The following is a 23,587-nucleotide window of genomic DNA, read 5'->3' as shown; positions in this document are numbered from 1 at the left end:
AAAAAACTCGGCCGGTTTCCCAGACAAGGCTTAAGCTTAGTCCCAGACTAAAATGCTTGTTTGAGCTGTCTTAAGTCTGTGCAAGTCGCTTTGAGTTATCTTAAAATAGTCGTTGATTTAGCCTGTTCTGGACTAATCAAAGCCGATTGCAAGAGGGAGGATTAGAGCTACTCTAGGACTAAATTGAAGATTAAATTAATCTTTCAAAGAGGCAGGTTTAACTTCTGCTTAGTGCTGTTTGTGAGGGAGCCTGGACTATGTGGAATGTCTAAATGAAGACCAACATGCACTACAGAGGCCAGCCAGACCAGTACTTGTGGATAGGAGTAATCCATTACATTACTTTTAGACTGCTTTCGTATGTACAAAGAAAATGCATTGGAGATAATATCTCTCCTTGAGCCTAGACTTTCCTCTGTCTCAAAGAGGAAGGCCTTTACCCAATTCTCTCCAAGTTCTGATCACTGAGGGTTTTGGCATCTGGAATCTTTCATTGTGAAACTGGTGATTTGTGTGGTGCCAGTGAAGCAACTGTGTGTTTAATAGTTCACAAAGTCTGCAGGAGGAGTCTTTACATCTAGTTTCCTGATGCTGCTGGCCAAGCCAACTATAAAGTCTCCAGGGCCATTTGTGAACTGAGGAGTCTTTACATCTAGTTTCCTGATGCTGCTGGCCAAGCCAACTATAAAGTGCAATTCTCTGAATATGGGCAGTTCCCAGGAGTGATTGGCTGGTTAGATGGATGTCATGTTCCCATCAAGTGTCCATCAACTCCTGATGCTGAGGAGTACCGTAACCATAACAACTGGTTTTACATCAACTACTGATGCTGAGGAGTGCCGTAACCATAACAACTGGTTTACCATCAACTCCTGATGCTGAGGAGTACCGTAACCATAACAACTGGTTTACCATCAACTCCTGATGCTGAGGAGTACCGTAACCATAACAACTGGTTTACCATCAACTCCTGATGCTGAGGAGTACCGTAACCATAACAACTGGTTTACCATCAACTCCTGATGCTGAGGGGTACCGTAACCATAACAACTGGTTTACCATCAACTCCTGATGCTGAGGAGTGCCGTAACCATAACAACTGGTTTACCATCAATGTTCAGGGTGGATGAACTCCTCATTTATAGTTGTCAAACATTGTTGCCTGTTGGAAAGGTGCAACTCAGGATGGAAGGATTTCCCTCAACTCTTCATTGGTCTCAGTTTCAGAGGACAACATAGTGGACAACTACTTGGTGACAGTGGATATTAGGGTGAGAAACATGGTCTACTAATAGTTACTACACAGTAATATTGTCTACTAATAGTTACTACATAGTAACATGGTCTACTACTAATAGTTACTACATAGTAACATGGTCTACTACTAATAGTTACTACATAGTAACATGGTCTACTAATAGTTACTACATAGTAATATGGTCTACTAATAGTTACTACATAGTAACATGGTCTACTAATAGTTACTACATAGTAACATGGTCCACTAATAGTTACTACATAGTAACATGGTCTACTAATAGTTACTACATAGTAATATGGTCTACTAATAGTTACTACATAGTAACATGGTCCACTAATAGTTACTACATAGTAACATGGTCTACTAATAGTTACTACATAGTAACATGGTCTACTAATAGTTACTACATAGTAATATGGTCTACTAATAGTTACTACATAGTAATATGGTCTACTAATAGTTACTACATAGTAACATGGTCCACTAATAGTTACTACATAGTAACATGGTCCACTAATAGTTACTACATAGTAACATGGTCCACTAATAGTTACTACATAGTAACATGTTCTACTAATAGTTACTACATATTAATATGGTCTACTAATAGTTACTACATAGTAATATGGTCTACTAATAGTTACTACATATTAATATTGTCTACTAATAGTTACTACATAGTAATATGGTCTACTAATAGATACTACATAGTAACATGGTCTACTAATAGTTACTACATAGTAACATGGTCTACTAATAGTTACTACATAGTAACATGGTCTACTAATAGTTACTACATAGTAATATGGTCAGAGGATGAGAAACAGATGGGCTCATGGCTGAGGTTAACTTCTTTGTTCTCTGTTGAAAGGTGGTGTCAGCATCTTCTCTCAGGGATGTTATAGCAGATGTGGAGGGAACCCACTCACTGTGTACTGGCTCTTCTAACCTGTTCACATTACACCCTCACTGTGTACTGGCTCTTCCAACCTGTTCACATTACACCCTCACTGTGTACTGGCTCTTCCAACCTGTTCACATTCCACCCTCACTGTGTACTGGCTCTTCCAACCTGTTCTCATTACACCCTCACTGTGTACTGGCTCTTCCAACCTGTTCACATTACACCCTCACTGTGTACTGGCTCTTCCAACCTGTTCACATTCCACCCTCACTGTGTACTGGCTCTTCCAACCTGTTCACATTCCTTTCCTCTGGAAAAAGAACATGGTTAGACGCACAAATAAACTCATATGGTCCTTAGAATGAAGAAGAATAAAGATTGACTCAGACAGTGGAATATATTTACCAAAGGAAGTAACCAATTTACTGTCTTTGGTATATGTACCATTTGTGCTCAGTTCTTCATCTGAACTGTCCAAATGGTCATCATCGGGTATACCATCCAGAGGTTGGTCATCATCTGGTATACCATCAAGAGGTTGGTCATCATCTGGAATACCATCCAGAGGTTGGTCATCATCTGGTATACCATCCAGAGGTTGGTCATCATCTGGTATACCATCCAGAGGTTGGTCATCATCTGGTATACCATCCAGAGGTTGGTCATCATCCGGTATACCATCCAGAGGTTGGTCATCGTCCGGTATACCATCCAGAGGTTGGTCATCGTCCGGTATACCATCCAGAGGTTGGTCATCATCCGGTATACCATCCAGAGGTTGGTCATCATCTGGTATATCATCCAGAGGTTGGTCATCATCTGGTATACCATCCAGAGGTTGGTCATCGTCCGGTATACCATCCAGAGGTTGGTTATCATCTGGTATACCATCCAGAGGTTGGTCATCATCTGGTATACCATCCAGAGGTTGGTCATCATCTGGTATACCGTCCAGAGGTTGGTCATCATCTGGTATACCATCCAGAGGTTGCTGCTGCTCTATTATTCCAGACAGGAAGTCACTCAATTCATCAGTGTTGTGTTGTTTTGGTGGTCCACCACCAGTAGTAAATCTCTCTCTTCTGATCTCTGCTTTCTCTCGTTTTAAAGCCAGTTTAAGGTTCTTCCACAGAGTCTATAAAAGGCAGATATCATTTAATAATAAAAGTGATGTCACAAAAATATGAATATGAGAAATGTGTAATCCTGATAATAATGCAGATATCTCACCTGAAGTTGTTTCTTCTTGTAATCCTGATAATAATGCAGATATCTCACCTGAAGTTGTTGTTTCTTCTTGTAATCCTGATAATAATGCAGATATCTCACCTCTAGTTGTTGTTTCTTCTTGTAATCCTGATAATAATGCAGATATCTCACCTGAAGTTGTTGTTTCTTCTTGTAATCCTGATAATAATGCAGATATCTCACCTCTAGTTGTTGTTTCTTCTTGTAATCCTGATAATAATGCAGATATCTCACCTGAAGTTGTTGTTTCTTCTTGTAATCCTGATAATAATGTAGATATCTCACCTCTAGTTGTTGTTTCTTCTTGTAATCCTGATAATAATGCAGATATCTCACCTCTAGTTGTTGTTTCTTCTTGTAATCCTGATAATAATGCAGATATCTCATCTCTAGTTGTTGTACTCTTCTTGTGGTTACATTTCCATTGAATTCACTGCAAATTGCAGCCCAACCCTCTTGTTCTACTGCTCAGTAGCAGCAGTGTGGTTTTACCTTCAATAACTGGATGGTTTGACAACATTTGTTTTGGAGTGTTTTTTCATGCACACTAAAGTTTTTTTGAACAAATTATTTTTGCCTCTGCCATTGTTTCGTCTCCAGATTCACACCAGTATTGGTGTTTTCTATTCCGGATTTTAATGAGCACCACTAGACCAACAGCATGTGTTCATACTGAACCTAATCAGGTTCAACCCAGGTGTTCATACTGAACCTAATCAGGGTTAACCCAGGTGTTCATACTGAACCTAATCAGGATTAACCCAGGTGTTCATACTGAGCCTAATCAGGATTAACCCAGGTGTTCATACTGAATCTAATCAGGCTTAACCCAGGTGTTCATACTGAACCTAATCAGGCTTAACCTAGGTATTCTCATTTAGGCTTACTTACCTGACTCCAGTCTCCGACAAACTAAGCCAAATTTAAGCCACGTTCAGGAAAGCTACTTAAATGTCCTAGTTTAATTAGTCCTTCCTTAATCTAAGCCCTGCAGGATCTGAATGAAACCTAATGTCCAGTGGGATTGATCTGTTTGATCCAATTGTTTGTTTCAGTTTACAGTTGTTGAATCCTTTGACGTATTGTTGATTTCAAAACTTTTCAGTTTCAACAAATGCACTGGGTTGGTTGAAAAGTGATACTGTTTTGACATAGTGGAAGATACACTGAATTGATACTGTTTTTCATTCTAAGATGGACTAAAATATGTGCTCATTTGTTATGCAAGAGGGCGGCAGGTAGCCTAGTGGTTAGAGCTGACAAGGTAAAAATCTGTTGTCCTGCCCCTGAACAAGGCAGTTAACCCACTGTTCCCTGGTAGGCCGTCATTGTAAATAAGAATCTGTTCTTAACTGACTTCCTAGTTAAATAAAATAAATAAAATACAAATTAAAATGAAGTCTGTTGATTGTCAGTCATTGGGTTAATTTCTTTTGCAATATGTTCAAATCAAATCAAGCTTTATTTATACAGCACATTTCAGACATGAATGCAACGCAATGGCTTCACAGGAATAAAAAAAAAGAAATATTTACTACACAACAAACATAAGAGGATAAAAAACAAAAGATTAACAACTGAAGGACTAATGAGCGTCCTACGTGCTAACGAGCTAGACGTGCTAACGAGCTATACGTGCTAAAGTCCAACCTCAAAACATAAATGGAAAAACCAAAGCCTGTAACACCTTCCCCTTTAAGACAACAAACATATCCTATATTTTTGTTGGAAAAGGTTACTCACCACCAGCAGAAAACAATTTCCATTATAATCAACTACAATGCTTCACCTTCACCAATATAAACATGGTGTCTACTGGCTGTCAATAATTAAAACAAGAAGAAACGCACATTTCTAAATAATAATAATATACAATCGTATCTTTTATCCTTTTTTCTTTCTATAGAATCCTAAAACTCACTAGCTTCTAGAAGTCTCGTCTCCCTAAAACTCACTAGCTTCTAGAACTCTCATCTCCCTAAAATTCACCAGCTTCTAGAACTCTCGTCTCCCTAAAACTCACTAGCTTCTAGAACTCTCATCTCCCTAAAATTCACCAGCTTCTAAAACTCTCGTCCCCTTGGAACGAGCACAAACAAAACTCATCTCCAATACGGAAGAACGTGCAGTCAGAATAAATTGTGATCCATGGAAACGCACTGGCTAAACGCAAATCTTTTTGACTGCCCATCCTTGAGAAAATCAGCAACCAAGTTGTCCTTACCACAGACATGTCTGATTTCAAGGGGAAACTCCTGCAATATCCGTAGTAACTTTCCACCTCACTGCTGAGCTTCTCTCTCTTTTCAGGGTTCACTAGATAGGCATGTTGTTGGATCGGGGCCCAGTCCCCAATGTCATGCTCTAGTACATTTGGGTTGGCACATCTGAGAATGATCCCTGATATTCTAAAAGCAGGGCAACAATGTCAATATAATTGTACCAAAAATTGTCAGTTGGTTACATAAATAATTATGATTACTACAGTGGGGGAAAAAAGTATTTGATCCCCTGCTGATTTTGTACGTTTGCCCACTTACAAAGAAATGATCAGTCTATAATTTTAATAGTAGGTTTATTTGAACAGTGAGAGACAGAATAACAACAAAAGAATCCAGAAAAACGCATGTCAAAAATGTTATAAAATGATTTGCATTTTAATGAGGGAAATAAGTATTTGACCCCTCTGCAAAACATGACTTAGTACTTGGTGGCAAAACCCTTGTTGGCAATCACAGAGGTCAGACGTTTCTTGTAGTTGGCCACCAGGTTTGCACACATCTCAGGAGGGATATTGTCCCACTCCTCTTTGGAGATCTTCTCCAAGTCATTAAGGTTTCGAGGCTGACGTTTGGCAACTCGAACCTTCAGCTCCCTCCACAGATTTTCTATGGGATTAAGGTCTGGAGACTGGCTAGGCCACTCCAGGACCTTAATGTGCTTCTTCTTGAGCCACTCCTTTGTTGCCTTGGCTGTGTGTTTTGGGTCATTGTCATGCTGGAATACCCATCCACAACCCATTTTCAATGCCCTGGCTGAGGGAAGGAGGTTCTCACCCAAGATTTGACGGTACATGGCCCCGTCCATCGTCCCTTTGATGTGGTGAAGTTGTTCTGTCCCCTTAGCAGAAAAACACCCCCAAAGCATAATGTTTCCACCTCCATGTTTGACGGTGAAGGTGGTGTTCTTGGGGTCATAGGCAGCATTCCTCCTCCTTCAAACAGGACGAGTTGAGTTGATGTCAAAGAGCTCCATTTTGGTCTCATCTGACCACAACACTTTCACCAGTTGTCCTCTGAGTCAGTCAGTTGTTCATTGGCAAACTTCAGATGGGCATGTATATGTATTCTTGAGCAGGGGGACCGTGCGGGCGCTGCAGGATTTCAGTCCTTCACGGCATAGTGTGTTACCAATTGTTTTCTTGGTGACTATCGTCCCAGCTGCCTTGAGATCATTGACAAGATCCTCCCGTGTAGTTCTGGGCTGATTCCTCACCGTTCTCATGATCATTGCAACTCCACGAGGTGAGATCTTGCATGGAGCCCCAGGCCGAGGGATATTGACAGTTCTTTTGTGTTTCTTCCATTTGCGAATAATCGCACCAAATGTTGTCACCTTCTCACCAAGCTGCTTGGCGATGGTCTTGTAGCCCATTCCAGCCTTGTGTAGGTCTACAATCTTGTCCCTGACATCCTTGGAGAGCTCTTTGGTCTTGGCCATGGTGGAGAGTTTGGAGTCTGATTGATTGTTTGCTTCTGTGGACAGGTGTCTTTTTTACAGGTAACAAGCTGCGGTTAGGAGCACTCCCTTTAAGAGTGTGCTCCGAATCTCAGCTCGTTACCTGTATAAAAGACACCTGGGAGCCAGAAATCTTTCTGATTGAGAGGGGGTCAAATACTTATTTCCCTCATTTAAATGAAAATCAATTTATAACATTTCAAACATGGGTTCTTCTGGATATTTTTGTTGTTATTCTGGCTCTCACTGTTCAAATAAACATACCATTAAAATTATAGACTGATCCTTTCCTTGTCAGTGGGCAAACGTACAAAATCAGCAGGGGATCAAATACTTTTTCCCCCCACTGTAAATGTTTCATGAAATGTAATTATGAAATATTTGGTTGCATATTCTTATTTTCAACGTCTTTTCAATTACATGTTGCTAGGTGGGATAGCCCCAATGTCAAAACACAGTTTTAACATGTACAAATCAATAACCAATATGCAGAAACAGTTTGTGATATATTGAAAACCTAAACATAAAATGGGCTATACTGTATACACAAACATCTGCCACAATAATCATATTACTTGCAGTTTTTTAAAACAAGCACCTTATAAACTGCACAAGCACCATAAACGCTGTTGTTTTGACAAGTAGCAATAAATCACTGATATCAATTAGGGGGAAAAAATCTGGTTGTACATGCTGTTGAAACTAACAACAACAAAAACACATGGAAATGGGAGATGTATTTTACCTCACTGGTTAGAGGACAACCTGCAGAAGACAGTCAGCTACATTTTGGAGTGATACATTTAAATTTAGGGGTCGCTAAACAAAGGAACGCAACACTTATTTGTCATAACTCATCGCTAAAATAATTTGTGGGAGAAGAGGTTGCAAGCCTTGTTAAAACTAACAGCTCAAAAACCACACGGAATCTGGGAATAATGTGTACATGGTTAGAGGACAATGGTTAGAGGACAATTTGTAGAAAACAGCTAGCTACATTTTGAAGTGTTGCATTTTGATTCAAGTGGGTCACCAACATGGTAAGTGTAACACAACTCTTTTTTTGTTAGTCAATTTTCGTTAAATGACATAAATAGTACTCTTTCAATTCAGAGCCTGTATTTTTCCGTGAGGCTAAAATCCCTATCAAGTTGAAATCAATAGAACAGGGGCAAACGTTTAGGGTTCAACATTGTGACATTATAAAAATATTCCTACTATAATGTTTAAACATTCTACATTGTGACATTAATTCATTGATATCATGAAACAACTCCTTCATGTATGTATTTTCTGATGTTTGATCAGAGGTATTTTATCAGATTATCTCTGGTCACAATGATCACAGCTGAGGTTTCTCTCCAGTATGTGTTATATGGTGTGTAGTCCACTTGCTAGACTAGTAAAACTTTTCCCACATTGAGCACAGCTATAAGATTTATCTCCTGTGTGTGTTCTCTGGTGTGATATCAGGCTGCTTAGCTGAGTGAAACTCTTCCCACATTGAGAACAGCTATAAGGTTTCTCTCCTGTGTGGATTCTCTGATGAATTTTAATGCCTGATGAGGTGAATCTCTTCCCACAATCAGAGCAGCAGTGAGTTCTCTTCCCTGTGGATCTCTGCAGGTGTTTCTTGAGGTGTTCTGGTCTGGAGAGACTCTTCTCTGCCTCGTCAGCATCATGAGGTTGTTGAGGCTCCCCAGAGGATCCACGATAGTCACGTCTCTCTCCTGTGTGAACAACAAAGTCAGACAGATTCCTGTTCCCACGAAAGCTAAGAACTAAATGATTATTGCCCCGTTGCACTCATTTCTGTCATCATGAAGTGCTTTGAGAGACTAGTCAAGGATCATATTACCTCCACCTACCCGATACCCTAGACCCACTCCAATTTGCTTACCGCCCCAATAGGTCCACTGACGATGCAATCGCCATCGCACTGCACACTGCCCTGTCTCATCTGGACAAGAGGAACACCTATATAAGAATGCTGTTCATTGACTACAGCTCAGAATTGAACACCATAGTACTCTCCAAACTAGTCATTAAGCTCGAGACCCTGGGTCTTGACCCCGCCATGTGCAACTGAGTCCTGGACTTTCTGACCGGCCGCCCCAGGTGGCAAAGGTAGGAAACAAAATCTGCACCCTGCTGATCCTCAACACTGGGTCCCCACAAGGGTGCGTTCTCAGCCCTCTCCTGTACTCCCTGTTCACCCATGACTGCGTGGCCATGCACGCCTCCAACTCAATCATCAAGTTTGCAGGCAACGCTACAGTGGTCGGCTTGATTATCAACAACGACAGGTCTGCCTACAGGGAAGAGGTTAGGGCCCTCGGAGTGTGGTGTCAGGAAAATAACCTCTCACCCAACTTCAACAAAACAAAGGAGATGATCGTGGACTTCAGGAAACAGCAGAGGGAGCAGCCCCCCATCCACATCGACGGGACAGTAGTGGAGAAAGTGGAAAGTTTTAAGTTCCTCGGCGTACACATCACAGACAAACTGAAATGGTCCACCCACACAGACAGTGTGGTGAAGAAGGCGCAACAGTGCCTCTTCAACCTCAGGAGGCAGAAGATATTGGGCTTGTCACCAAAAACACTCAAACTTTTACAGATGCACAATCAAGAGCATCCTGTCGGGCTGTATCACCGCCTGGTATGGCAACTGCACCTCCCTCAACCGCAAGGCTCTCCAGAGGGTGGTCCGGTCTGCACAACGCATCACCAGTGGCAAACTACCTGCCCTCCAGGACACCTACACCACCCGATGTCACAGGAAGGCCAAAAAGATCATCAAGGACAACAACTACCCGAGCCACTGCCTCTTCACAACGCTATCATCCAGAAGGCGAGGTCAGTACAGTTGCATCAAAGCTGGGACCGAGAGACTGAAAAACAGCTTCTAGCTCAAGGCCATCAGACTGTTAAACAGCCATCACTAACATTAATAACGCCGCTTTAATAATGTTCACATATCATACATTACTCATCTCATATGTATATACTGTATTCTATACCATCTACTGCATCTTGCCTATGACGCACGGCCATTGCTCATACATATATTTTTATGTACATTTTCTTATTCATCCCTTACATTTGTGTGTATAAGGTAGTTGTTGTGAATTTGTTAGATTACTTGTTAGATATTACTGCACTGTCGGAACTAGAAGTACAAGCATTTCGCTACACTCGCATTAACATCTGCTAACCATGTGTATGTGACAAATAAAATTTGATTTGACCTGACCCCGCAAGATGCGTCAGTTTTGTCAATTCATTCATTGTCTTTTGTTTGAAACCCTCCTGTCAATGTTGAGGAAGGACGAAGATGCACTCCTGATTACACATATAGAAGTAGGACTAGTGTACCTGACAATAGTTCCTCAAAGTATTTTCGTTAAATATTTCCAGCTCTCACCCTTTCGATAACCACTCAGCATAAAAGGGTAAAATGTAATGCTCTGATCCAGTGGAAATGTCACAAAATACCTGATTACTTCTTATTCTTTGTACAAATAGCCGACAGCTGTGTCTGTCCCGAACTCACTGGCCTGGAAACTCCGAGGGCCCCAAATATTTTATACAATGTTGCAAGTTTCGGAGGACCCAGTTGATAGTTGATACAATGTTTCAAGTTTGTTGTAGACAGGCCATGTGCAGCCAATGTGATTTCTAGGATATTTGTTTTTATCAGGATATTTTCTACCTGCAGGCTGCAATGTTTTTATTTGTTGGCTTTATGTAGGCTATTTTTACATAGTTGGCAATGGCAATAAAAGTTACTTATAGATTTGTATAATTTTCATTTAGATTTAGATAGAATGTAGATTAATCACAGACAATAATTTTGAGATACTATTATAAACTAAGTGAAACTGTTCCATGAAAATGTGCATATGAAAATCCTAACTGGCACGCAGATTGGTAGAAATGGTCAGATAAATTTGCACTCCAACTGGAAAAGGTTGCCGACTGCTAGTGTAGTCTATTACTGAAAACTTCAATAGCATAACGGCAGAATTTACGAAGTCCAACCGCGGGAGGAGGAGTGGGGTTTCCTTCTAGTCCGGTTACGTCGACGACTGGCTCCCTCTAGTCAGGTTATAGTGACGACTGGCTCCCTCTAGCCCTTTCACGCGTGAGTTCCAAATATCTCTAACGGTTGCCACAGCGTGAGTTTTTTTGTGCACGTGATGTTAGAATGTTCTCTCCATTCCAGAATGTGATTGTTACGTAACAGTGCATTTAATCCGCGCTGCCCTCAAACCAAAGCACGCAGACTGTTTTTATTTATAGGCTGTTTCAACTTCAATTTCAAATGATTTTCTAACAAGTTTTTATTTTCTAAGAACAGTTTGAATTTAGGTGTGTTCCGCCTCCTCATTCATTCACATAAAAATAGTCATTTTTTCTTTTGCGGACAATTTAATTTTTGGGACATTTCTGACCCGGACAAAATTCCCCAAGCACTTTCCAATTGTTTGTGCAGTTCAAGTCTGCAGACATTTGCTAATCTCCCGTCAGAACAGGATCTGCACACGTGTTCACATTTTCCATCTGTTGCCCTCATTGTTTTCGTTACTAATAATAACTTTGGAAATGTGTGCGTTTCTATCAAAGTAAGTGCATTATTACATTGTAATAGTGTATGTATGTCGTTTCTATTGTAGCGTACTGTATGTATGGAGCATAATAGATTTGTGTATATTCTTTATAACCGCGGACACGTGAGGTAACGTTACTCATTTTATAACCTTTATGTTATATTCAATCGTGCTTAGGTAGCTAGCTACATTTTTCTATCAGCTCTGTAAAACAATGCTAATTGCGTCAGAGAAGTATTATCTTGTGTTGTATTTTGAAGCTACATGGCCTTATGACTCCCTAGTGGCGCAGCGGTCAAAGGCACAGCACGGGGTCAAAGGCACAGCACGGTGCTAGAGACGTCACTACAGACTCCCTGGTTCAAATCCATGCTGCGTTTCTAAGTAAGTGCCTTATTACGTTATAATAGTTTCGGTATGCCGTAGCGAGAATAATGTATACTTCTTATAAGCGAGGGGACGTTACTCATTTTATAACTTTTCATTTTAGTCATTTAGCAGACGCTCTTATCCAGAGCGACTTACAGTAGTGAATGAATACATTTCATACGTTTTTTTTTCTTCCGTACTGGCCCCCTGTGGGAATCGAACCCACAACCCTGGCGTTGCAAACACCATTGCAAACACCATGCTCTACCAATTGAGCCACAGGGAGGCCCACCTTCATGGTGTTATATTCAATCGTGCTTAGGTAGCTAGCTACATTCTTCTATTAGCTCTGTAAAACAATGCTAGTTGCGTCGGAGAAGTATTAGCTTGTGTTGTATTTTGAAGCTACATGGCCTTATGACTCCCTAGTGGCGCAGCGCTCAAAGGCACTGCATCTCAGTGCTAGAGGCATCACTACAGACACCCTGGTTCAAATCCAGGCTGTATCACAACTGGCTGTGATTGGGAGTCCCATAGGGCAGCGCACAATTGGCCCAGCGTTGTCCGAGTTTGGCCGGTGTAGGCCATCATAGGTAAATAATAATTTGCTGTTAAATGACTTGCCTAGTTAAATAAAATAAAACATATGACCATGGTTTGTTTATTTGGTCTATTCAGCATGGCTCTGTTCTGCCCTGCCTTGCCCCCTTGTGGAGCTCAAAAGTTAGTTTCTTACTGTTATAACTCAAATCTGTGATTTTGTCAATGCAATAAACTATTTTTATAGCTGTGTTTATTATGTTATTTGTAATATTGTTTTATTGCTATATCCTTATATTGTATTCTAATTAATAATTCCTCTTTATTCTGTACTTTCAGAAACCACAAACAGTATTTGCCAATATCATAACTGGACATCTTTCGAGCTGAAGATTGAGGACAGCTTTTGTATGCTAACGTTCTCTCCTTAACAGTTTTACTGGATGGAAACACAGCAAGAAAACACATAGGCCAATATGTAATAGTCGTCTATTTTATTGAAGTATTGGTAGTTGGTTCAACAACAACTTGTTTTACTAGAGGACAAAAAATTGAATATGCATAACCCATATTTAATATTCATGCAGTGACTGAACAACAACTGCATTTCCACCCCCACCTCTAAAGGCATAGTATCATGGCAGGTCACCTGTCAAGTCACCTGTCAGGTCAGTCAGTCACTTATTGCTGCAGATGTGCTCAATAATGCTTGAGCATGTGATACTCCTCAAAGCATGGTGAAATACATAGAGGTGTATCACAAGCTAAACACATGTATTTTGTCATCTTCCTCTGCTTACTTCTCCTGGCGCCAGACAGGCAGACTTTGCAGTGCCTCCGTGTGCGACTACCTTGAGCAGCAGTTTGAGGGACTTTGCAGGGAAAATGCCGTGCAGTGAGGCGTAGGGGATTGTCTAAAGCAGGGCGACCCCCAGTGGAGGGGCGCCGAGGGGTGTGGTGCTCCTCCAACAGCTCTCTCATGAGGTTCTCTCTGTATTTTTGGTAGGTAATTACTTTACCTATGAGGGAGTGGGGAGGATGAGGAAAGTTAGAGGATGATGAGGCAGTGGGTAGGTTGGTGAGATATTGTCACTGTAATTGCATAATGGATTTGTATGTGAACTGTACATCCAATTACAAAAATACCTTGTTCAGTAATCATCTCACCTGTTAGTTGGCGGTGAACTATGCTGCCGTTGAGGACAGCAGTGTCGATCAGCTGGAAAAATATCTTCTTATACCACTTGGTCGTTTTCCGAGTGCATTCCACAAAGCTGTTTATCATGTCCGCCTTATCCACGGCCCCCATTTTGAGGTTATAGTCTAGCACACAATCTGGTTTTATCTTTCTCTCTCCCGTCAGGTGGTCCACCTTCCCTGTGGCCGACATGGTTGCTGTATGGACAGTGGAGAGGACATGGACGTCTCTTTTGTCATGCCACTTTACTGCCAGCTGTTGACCGTTCTCCTGGAACTCCACCTCCCCTCTCTGCATCTTCCTGCATCCGAATGCCGGCATCCCCTTCCTGTTCGACCTGACTGTGCCACAGGCCCCTGTGCAGTTGAAGAGCAGATGCTGGAAGAGTGTGGGACTGCTGTACCAATTGTCCACGTACAAAGTGTGTCCCTTGCCGAGATGAGGAGCCAGCATGGTCATCACCACGGACCCAGACACCCCAAGCCCCTCATAATGTTTGATGTCAGTGGTAGACCCTGTGTACACTATAATATCCAGGACATATCCTGTCTTCACGTCGCACATGACAAAGAACTTGACCCCAAACCTGTGCCTTTTGGAGGGAATATATTGACGGAACGCCAGCCTACCTTTCCATAACATCAGGGACTCATCAATGCATAGGTCCTTGTATGGCACAAAGACCCGACCAAATGCTGATGTCAGGCTGATAAGAACAATTCTTATTTTGTATAACGGGTCACTTAGGATGGCAGTAGCATTGTTGACGAAATGCAGGCATCGCAGCAGAATTAGGAAGCGGTCTTGGGAAAAGAGGGTGGCAAAGAAGGGAGTTGCAAACATAGGATCTGTGCTCCAGTAGTCTCTTAGGGAGTTCTTCTTTACTATCCCCATGAGGAGGACTGTCACCAGGAAGGTATACATTTCACTAATTGTGGTTGTCACCCATTTAGCGAGTTTCCCCCTCACTCCTGGCTCTCTCTTCTCCTGTAGCTCCAAGGCATAGCGATTGGTCTCCTGTACTATGTTTCCCACGAGCTCCTCTGTCAGAAACAACTTGAAGCACTCTGCCTCAGTTGGAAATGGCAAGGGGCGTTGCACTCCAGACTGGAACTCGTCAAAGCAAACAGCAGGGCCAGGAGGGGTGAAATGGCTGGCGGCCTTCCAGCTACCACAGAACTCTTGTACTTCATCCACTGTCGGTCTGCCTCCATCACCACCAGCATCTTCAAAGGGACCTGGTACTTCGTCAGTGGACAAGGGAACCTCAGATTCAGGGTTCTCAATGGCTACAAGGTTGGGGGGCAGCTCCTCACTGTCACTGTCAGAATCTGATTCCTGACTTTCATACTCAGACTCAATGTCAGAATTAAAAAAAATCTCCAGAATTTCCACATTTGTGAGTTGTCTCCTTTTGAAAGACATTGCTATTGCTACAGCTTAGCTCACGAGCTACATACATAAACAACAACACTGAATGGCTCAGAGTGAGAGGGTACGTGATTGACTGCCGGCATGCGTCACTTGTATCAATAAATCACCATCAGAAAATGTTTTGTGTGGTAATTATTTGTGTATTTACTGTTTTATTCACATGTTTTCAATTCTAGGTGACAAATCATGCATTCCGATTCTTGCATAGATTGTAATGGGCACATATTATGTGTGTAAAATACTTATTTGAAGGTTATACTGATTATGATGAGCTAAGCTAATTCCAGCTATGTGTATGGAGCCATGTTTGTTGACATACAATGCATTCTGGGTTTCACGTAATCTTTTGACCAAAGATGTTATAACAAAATGAGGTGAGTAAGAGTTCACTCATTTTTTGAGGACTTCTGGAAATGATGGTGGGATGTGAACGACAGTAGACACACCCCTTCAACGTGCATACTATAAACAGACCGAACTCATCTTGTCTGTTATTATCTTCGGTTTCTGTGAGGAAAAAAATGCATGGCTGCGCGCTGAAACTAATCGTCGGATTACTTTCGATTTCTAGAAAGTGTTTTACTCAATTATTTTGATCAACGGTGAGCAAACCCGTGATGTGATTAATTGTAAATAGTAATTGCTATTAGCTAATTCATAGTGTAGTTTATGTCAGCCGAGAGTATCGCTAGGACAAATGTAGCCTACATTTTTCCGGTTAGGATGATTGTGTTATGCTATAGATACTTCTGTGAATATCTGAACATTGCATCCAAAAATAAACTGCTCACATTCTGGACATAACTTTGTAAGGACTGTGTTTGTGTAAATAGTTTCTGAAAAAAGTGTGGCCAGCTGCGGCTGAAACTAATTGTCGGATTACTTTCAAGAATTGTACATAGTAATTGCTATTAGCTAATTCATGGTATAGTTTACGTAAGGACTGTTTGTGTAAATAGTTTCTGAAAAAAGTGTGGCCAGCTCAAATGTTAATTGTTGCGTCATTCGAAACTGGCCGTTCTAAATGAGCATTCTAAATTAGTGTTCTAATCACACGGGACATGATCGTACGCTTCAGGGACCACTGTAGAACGATCACACCCCGTGTGATGGTACGTGTGAAAGGGCTAGTCAGGTTATAGTGACGACTGGCTTCCTCTAGTCAGGTTATAGTGACGACTGGCTCCCTCTAGTCAGGTTATAGTGACGACTGGCTCCCTCTAGTCAGGTTATAGTGACGACTGGCTCCCTCTAGTCAGGTTATAGTGACGACTGGCTCCCTCTAGTCAGGTTATAGTGACGACTGGCTCCCTCTAGTCAGGTTATAGTGACGACTGGCTCCCTCTAGTCAGGTTACGTTGATGACTGGCTCCCTCTAGTCAGGTTACGTTGACGACTGGCTCCCTCTAGTCAGGTTATAGTGACGACTGGCACCCTCTAGTCAGGTTATAATGACGACTGGCTCCCTCTAGTCAGGTTATAGTGATGACTGGCTCCCTCTAGTCAGGTTATAGTGACGACTGGCTCCCTCTAGGTCAGGTTATAGTGACGACTGGCTCCCTCTAGTCAGGTTATAGTGACGACTGGCTCCCTCTAGTCAGGTTATATTGACGACTGGCTCACTCTAGTCAGGTTATATTGACGACTGGCTCCCTCTAGTCAGGTTATAGTGACGACTGGCTCCCTCTAGATCAGGTCATGTTGACGACTGGCTCCCTCTAGTCAGGTTATATTGACGACTGGCTCCCTCTAGTCAGGTTATAGTGACGACTGGCTCCCTCTAGTCAGGTTATAGTGACGACTGGCTCCCTCTAGTCAGGTTATATTGATGACTGGCTCCCTCTAGTCAGGTTACGTTTACGACTGGCTCCCTCTAGTCAGGTTATAGTGACGACTGGCTCCCTCTAGTCAGGTTACGTTGATGACTGGCTCCCTCTAGTCAGGTTACGTTGACGACTGGTTCCCTCTAGTCAGGTTATAGTGACGACTGGCTCCCTCTAGTCAGGTTATAGTGACGACTGGCTCCCTCTAGTCAGGTTACGTTGACGACTGGCTCCCTCTAGTCAGGTTACGTTTATGACTGGCTCCCTCTAGTCAGGTTACGTTGACGACTGGCTCCCTCTAGTCAGGTTATAGTGACGACTGGCACCCTCTAGTCAGGTTATACTGACGACTGGCTCCCTCTAGTCAGGTTATAGTGATGACTGGCTCCCTCTAGTCAGGTTATAGTGACGACTGGCTCCCTCTAGGTCAGGTTATAGTGACGACTGGCTCCAACTAGTCAGGTTATAGTGACCAATGGCTCCCTCTAGTCAGGTTATATTGACGACTGGCTCCCTCTAGTCAGGTTATATTGACGACTGGCTCCCTCTAGTCAGGTTATAGTGACGACTGGCTCCCTCTAGGTCAGGTCATGTTGACGACTGGCTCCCTCTAGTCAGGTTATATTGACGACTGGCTCCCTCTAGTCAGGTTATAGTGACGACTGGCTCCCTCTAGTCAGGTTATAGTGACGACTGGCTCCCTCTAGTCAGGTTACGTTGATGACTGGCTCCCTCTAGTCAGGTTACGTTGACGACTGGCTCCCTCTAGTCAGGTTATAGTGACGACTGGCTCCCTCTAGTCAGGTTACGTTGATGACTGGCTCCCTCTAGTCAGGTTACGTTGACGACTGGTTCCCTCTAGTCAGGTTATAGTGACGACTGGCTCCCTCTAGTCAGGTTATAGTGACGACTGGCTCCCTCTAGTCTGGTTATAGTGACGACTGGCTCCCTCTAGTCAGGTTATATTGACGACTGGCTCCCTCTAGTCAGGTTATATTGACGACTGGCTCCCTCTAGTCAGGTTATAGTGACGACTGGCTCCCTCTGGTCAGGTTATAGTGATGACTGGCTCCCTCTAGTCAGGTTACGTTGACGACTGGCTCCCTCTAGTCAGGTTATATTGATGACTGGCTCCCTCTAGTCAGGTAACGTTGACGACTGGCTCCCTCTAGTCAGGTTATGTTGACGACCTTCTCCCTCTAGTCAGGTTACGTTGACGACTGGCTCCCTCTAGTCAGGTTATAGTGATGACTGGCTCCCTCTATTCAGGTTACGTTGACGACTGGCTCCCTCTAGTCAGGTTACGTTGATGACTGGCTCCCTCTAGTCAGGTTACGTTGACGACTGGCTCCCTCTAGTCAGGTTATAGTGACGACTGGCTCCCTCTAATCAGGTTATAGTGACGACTGGCTCCCTCTAGTCAAGTTATAGTGATGACTGGCTCCCTCTAGTCAGGTTATATTGACGACTGGCTCCCTCTAGTCAGGTTATAGTGACGACTGGCTCCCTCTAGTCAGGTTATAGTGACGACTGGCTCCCTCTAGTCAGGTTATATTGATGACTGGCTCCCTCTAGTCAGGTTACGTTTACGACTGGCTCCCTCTAGTCAGGTTATAGTGACGACTGGTTCCCTCTAGTCAGGTTATAGTGACGACTGGCTCCCTCTAGTCAGGTTATAGTGACGACTGGCTCCCTCTAGTCAGGTTACGTTGACGACTGGCTCCCTCTAGTCAGGTTACGTTTATGACTGGCTCCCTCTAGTCAGGTTACGTTGACGACTGGCTCCCTCTAGTCAGGTTATAGTGACGACTGGCACCCTCTAGTCAGGTTATACTGACGACTGGCTCCCTCTAGTCAGGTTATAGTGATGACTGGCTCCCTCTAGTCAGGTTATAGTGACGACTGGCTCCCTCTAGGTCAGGTTATAGTGACGACTGGCTCCAACTAGTCAGGTTATAGTGACGAATGGCTCCCTCTAGTCAGGTTATATTGACGACTGGCTCCCTCTAGTCAGGTTATATTGACGACTGGCTCCCTCTAGTCAGGTTATAGTGACGACTGGCTCCCTCTAGGTCAGGTCATGTTGACGACTGGCTCCCTCTAGTCAGGTTATATTGACGACTGGCTCCCTCTAGTCAGGTTATAGTGACGACTGGCTCCCTCTAGTCAGGTTATAGTGATGACTGGCTCCCTCTAGTCAGGTTATAGTGACGACTGGCTCCCTCTAGTCAGGTTACGTTGATGACTGGCTCCCTCTAGTCAGGTTACGTTGACGACTGGCTCCCTCTAGTCAGGTTATAGTGACGACTGGCTCCCTCTAGTCAGGTTACGTTGATGACTGGCTCCCTCTAGTCAGGTTACGTTGACGACTGGTTCCCTCTAGTCAGGTTATAGTGACGACTGGCTCCCTCTAGTCAGGTTATAGTGACGACTGGCTCCCTCTAGTCAGGTTATAGTGATGACTGGCTCCCTCTAGTCAGGTTATAGTGACGACTGGCTCCCTCTAGGTCAGGTTATAGTGACGACTGGCTCCCTCTAGTCTGGTTATAGTGACGACTGGCTCCCTCTAGTCAGGTTATATTGACGACTGGCTCCCTCTAGTCAGGTTATAGTGACGACTGGCTCCCTCTGGTCAGGTTATAGTGATGACTGGCTCCCTCTAGTCAGGTTACGTTGACGACTGGCTCCCTCTAGTCAGGTTATAGTGACGACTGGCTCCCTCTAGGTCAGGTTATAGTGACGACTGGCTCCAACTAGTCAGGTTATAGTGACGAATGGCTCCCTCTAGTCAGGTTATATTGACGACTGGCTCCCTCTAGTCAGGTTATATTGACGACTGGCTCCCTCTAGTCAGGTTATAGTGACGACTGGCTCCCTCTAGGTCAGGTCATGTTGACGACTGGCTCCCTCTAGTCAGGTTATATTGACGACTGGCTCCCTCTAGTCAGGTTATAGTGACGACTGGCTCCCTCTAGTCAGGTTATAGTGACGACTGGCTCCCTCTAGTCAGGTTACGTTGATGACTGGCTCCCTCTAGTCAGGTTACGTTGACGACTGGCTCCCTCTAGTCAGGTTATAGTGACGACTGGCTCCCTCTAGTCAGGTTACGTTGATGACTGGCTCCCTCTAGTCAGGTTACGTTGACGACTGGTTCCCTCTAGTCAGGTTATAGTGACGACTGGCTCCCTCTAGTCAGGTTATAGTGACGACTGGCTCCCTCTAGTCTGGTTATAGTGACGACTGGCTCCCTCTAGTCAGGTTATATTGACGACTGGCTCCCTCTAGTCAGGTTATATTGACGACTGGCTCCCTCTAGTCAGGTTATAGTGACGACTGGCTCCCTCTGGTCAGGTTATAGTGATGACTGGCTCCCTCTAGTCAGGTTACGTTGACGACTGGCTCCCTCTAGTCAGGTTATATTGATGACTGGCTCCCTCTAGTCAGGTAACGTTGACGACTGGCTCCCTCTAGTCAGGTTATGTTGACGACCTTCTCCCTCTAGTCAGGTTACGTTGACGACTGGCTCCCTCTAGTCAGGTTATAGTGATGACTGGCTCCCTCTATTCAGGTTACGTTGACGACTGGCTCCCTCTAGTCAGGTTACGTTGATGACTGGCTCCCTCTAGTCAGGTTACGTTGACGACTGGCTCCCTCTAGTCAGGTTATAGTGACGACTGGCTCCCTCTAATCAGGTTATAGTGACGACTGGCTCCCTCTAGTCAAGTTATAGTGATGACTGGCTCCCTCTAGTCAGGTTATATTGACGACTGGCTCCCTCTAGTCAGGTTATAGTGACGACTGGCTCCCTCTAGTCAGGTTATAGTGACGACTGGCTCCCTCTAGTCAGGTTATATTGATGACTGGCTCCCTCTAGTCAGGTTACGTTTACGACTGGCTCCCTCTAGTCAGGTTATAGTGACGACTGGTTCCCTCTAGTCAGGTTATAGTGACGACTGGCTCCCTCTAGTCAGGTTATAGTGACGACTGGCTCCCTCTAGTCAGGTTACGTTGACGACTGGCTCCCTCTAGTCAGGTTACGTTTATGACTGGCTCCCTCTAGTCAGGTTACGTTGACGACTGGCTCCCTCTAGTCAGGTTATAGTGACGACTGGCACCCTCTAGTCAGGTTATACTGACGACTGGCTCCCTCTAGTCAGGTTATAGTGATGACTGGCTCCCTCTAGTCAGGTTATAGTGACGACTGGCTCCCTCTAGGTCAGGTTATAGTGACGACTGGCTCCAACTAGTCAGGTTATAGTGACGAATGGCTCCCTCTAGTCAGGTTATATTGACGACTGGCTCCCTCTAGTCAGGTTATATTGACGACTGGCTCCCTCTAGTCAGGTTATAGTGACGACTGGCTCCCTCTAGGTCAGGTCATGTTGACGACTGGCTCCCTCTAGTCAGGTTATATTGACGACTGGCTCCCTCTAGTCAGGTTATAGTGACGACTGGCTCCCTCTAGTCAGGTTATAGTGATGACTGGCTCCCTCTAGTCAGGTTATAGTGACGACTGGCTCCCTCTAGTCAGGTTACGTTGATGACTGGCTCCCTCTAGTCAGGTTACGTTGACGACTGGCTCCCTCTAGTCAGGTTATAGTGACGACTGGCTCCCTCTAGTCAGGTTACGTTGATGACTGGCTCCCTCTAGTCAGGTTACGTTGACGACTGGTTCCCTCTAGTCAGGTTATAGTGACGACTGGCTCCCTCTAGTCAGGTTATAGTGACGACTGGCTCCCTCTAGTCAGGTTATAGTGATGACTGGCTCCCTCTAGTCAGGTTATAGTGACGACTGGCTCCCTCTAGGTCAGGTTATAGTGACGACTGGCTCCCTCTAGTCTGGTTATAGTGACGACTGGCTCCCTCTAGTCAGGTTATATTGACGACTGGCTCCCTCTAGTCAGGTTATAGTGACGACTGGCTCCCTCTGGTCAGGTTATAGTGATGACTGGCTCCCTCTAGTCAGGTTACGTTGACGACTGGCTCCCTCTAGTCAGGTTATAGTGACGACTGGCTCCCTCTAGGTCAGGTTATAGTGACGACTGGCTCCCACTAGTCAGGTTATAGTGACGACTGGCTCCCTCTAGTCAGGTTATATTGACGACTGGCTCCCTCTAGTCAGGTTATAGTGACGACTGGCTCCCTCTAGTCAGGTTATAGTGACGACTGGCTCCCTCTAGTCAGGTTATGTTGACGACTGGCTCCCTCTAGTCAGGTTATATTGACGACTGGCTCCCTCTAGTCAGGTTATAGTGACGACTGGCTCCCTCTAGTCAGGTTATAGTGACGACTGGCTCCCTCTAGTCAGGTTACGTTGATGACTGGCTCCCTCTAGTCAGGTTACGTTGACGACTGGCTCCCTCTAGTCAGGTTATAGTGACGACTGGCTCCCTCTAGTCAGGTTACGTTGATGACTGGCTCCCTCTAGTCAGGTTACGTTGACGACTGGTTCCCTCTAGTCAGGTTATAGTGACGACTGGCTCCCTCTAGTCAGGTTATAGTGACGACTGGCTCCCTCTAGTCAGGTTATAGTGATGACTGGCTCCCTCTAGTCAGGTTATAGTGACGACTGGCTCCCTCTAGTCAGGTTATAGTGACGACTGGCTCCCTCTAGTCAGGTTATAGTGACGACTGGCTCCCTCTAGTCAGGTTATATTGACGACTGGCTCCCTCTAGTCAGGTTATAGTGACGACTGGCTCCCTCTGGTCAGGTTATAGTGATGACTGGCTCCCTCTAGTCAGGTTACGTTGACGACTGGCTCCCTCTAGTCAGGTTATATTGATGACTGGCTCCCTCTAGTCAGGTAACGTTGACGACTGGCTCCCTCTAGTCAGGTTATGTTGACGACCTTCTCCCTCTAGTCAGGTTACGTTGACGACTGGCTCCCTCTAGTCAGGTTATAGTGATGACTGGCTCCCTCTAGTCAGGTTACGTTGACGACTGGCTCCCTCTAGTCAGGTTACGTTGATGACTGGCTCCCTCTAGTCAGGTTACGTTGACGACTGGCTCCCTCTAGTCAGGTTATAGTGACGACTGGCTCCCTCTAATCAGGTTATAGTGACGACTGGCTCCCTCTAGTCAAGTTATAGTGATGACTGGCTCCCTCTAGTCAGGTTATATTGACGACTGGCTCCCTCTAGTCAGGTTATAGTGACGACTGGCTCCCTCTAGTCAGGTTATAGTGACGACTGGCTCCCTCTAGTCAGGTTATATTGATGACTGGCTCCCTCTAGTCAGGTTATAGTTTACGACTGGCTCCCTCTAGTCAGGTTATAGTGACGACTGGCTCCCTCTAGTCAGGTTATAGTGACGACTGGCTCCCTCTAGTCAGGTTATAGTGACGACTGGCTCCCTCTAGTCAGGTTATAGTGACGACTGGCTCCCTCTAGTCAGGTTACGTTTATGACTGGCTCCCTCTAGTCAGGTTACAGTTGACGACTGGCTCCCTCTAGTCAGGTT

At 44.3% G+C, this 23,587-nt stretch overlaps 1 long non-coding RNA gene across 7 annotated transcripts; it reads left to right on the top strand.

The window, feature by feature from the left end:
* Positions 1 to 11,584: 11,584 nt before the first annotated feature.
* On the top strand, positions 11,585 to 15,421 carry LOC106594139 (uncharacterized). Of its 7 annotated transcripts, none has more exons than XR_014382318.1 (6): positions 11,603 to 11,778; positions 12,048 to 12,147; positions 13,012 to 13,150; positions 13,260 to 13,340; positions 13,488 to 13,674; positions 14,036 to 15,421. It is a non-coding gene; the product is annotated as an uncharacterized LOC106594139 (long non-coding RNA). The 7 variants fall into 7 exon arrangements; XR_014382315.1 differs by having other exon boundaries at positions 11,612 to 11,778; positions 13,492 to 13,674; XR_014382314.1 differs by having other exon boundaries at positions 11,585 to 11,778; positions 12,562 to 13,150; positions 13,260 to 13,674.
* Positions 15,422 to 23,587: the final 8,166 nt, after the last annotated feature.

The sequence above is a fragment of the Salmo salar genome, chromosome 02 (genome assembly GCF_965601325.2).
Source record: "Salmo salar chromosome 02, fSalSal1, whole genome shotgun sequence".
Taxonomy (NCBI): Eukaryota; Metazoa; Chordata; class Actinopteri; order Salmoniformes; family Salmonidae; genus Salmo; species Salmo salar.
This window is presented reverse-complemented; position numbering and strand designations above follow the sequence as displayed.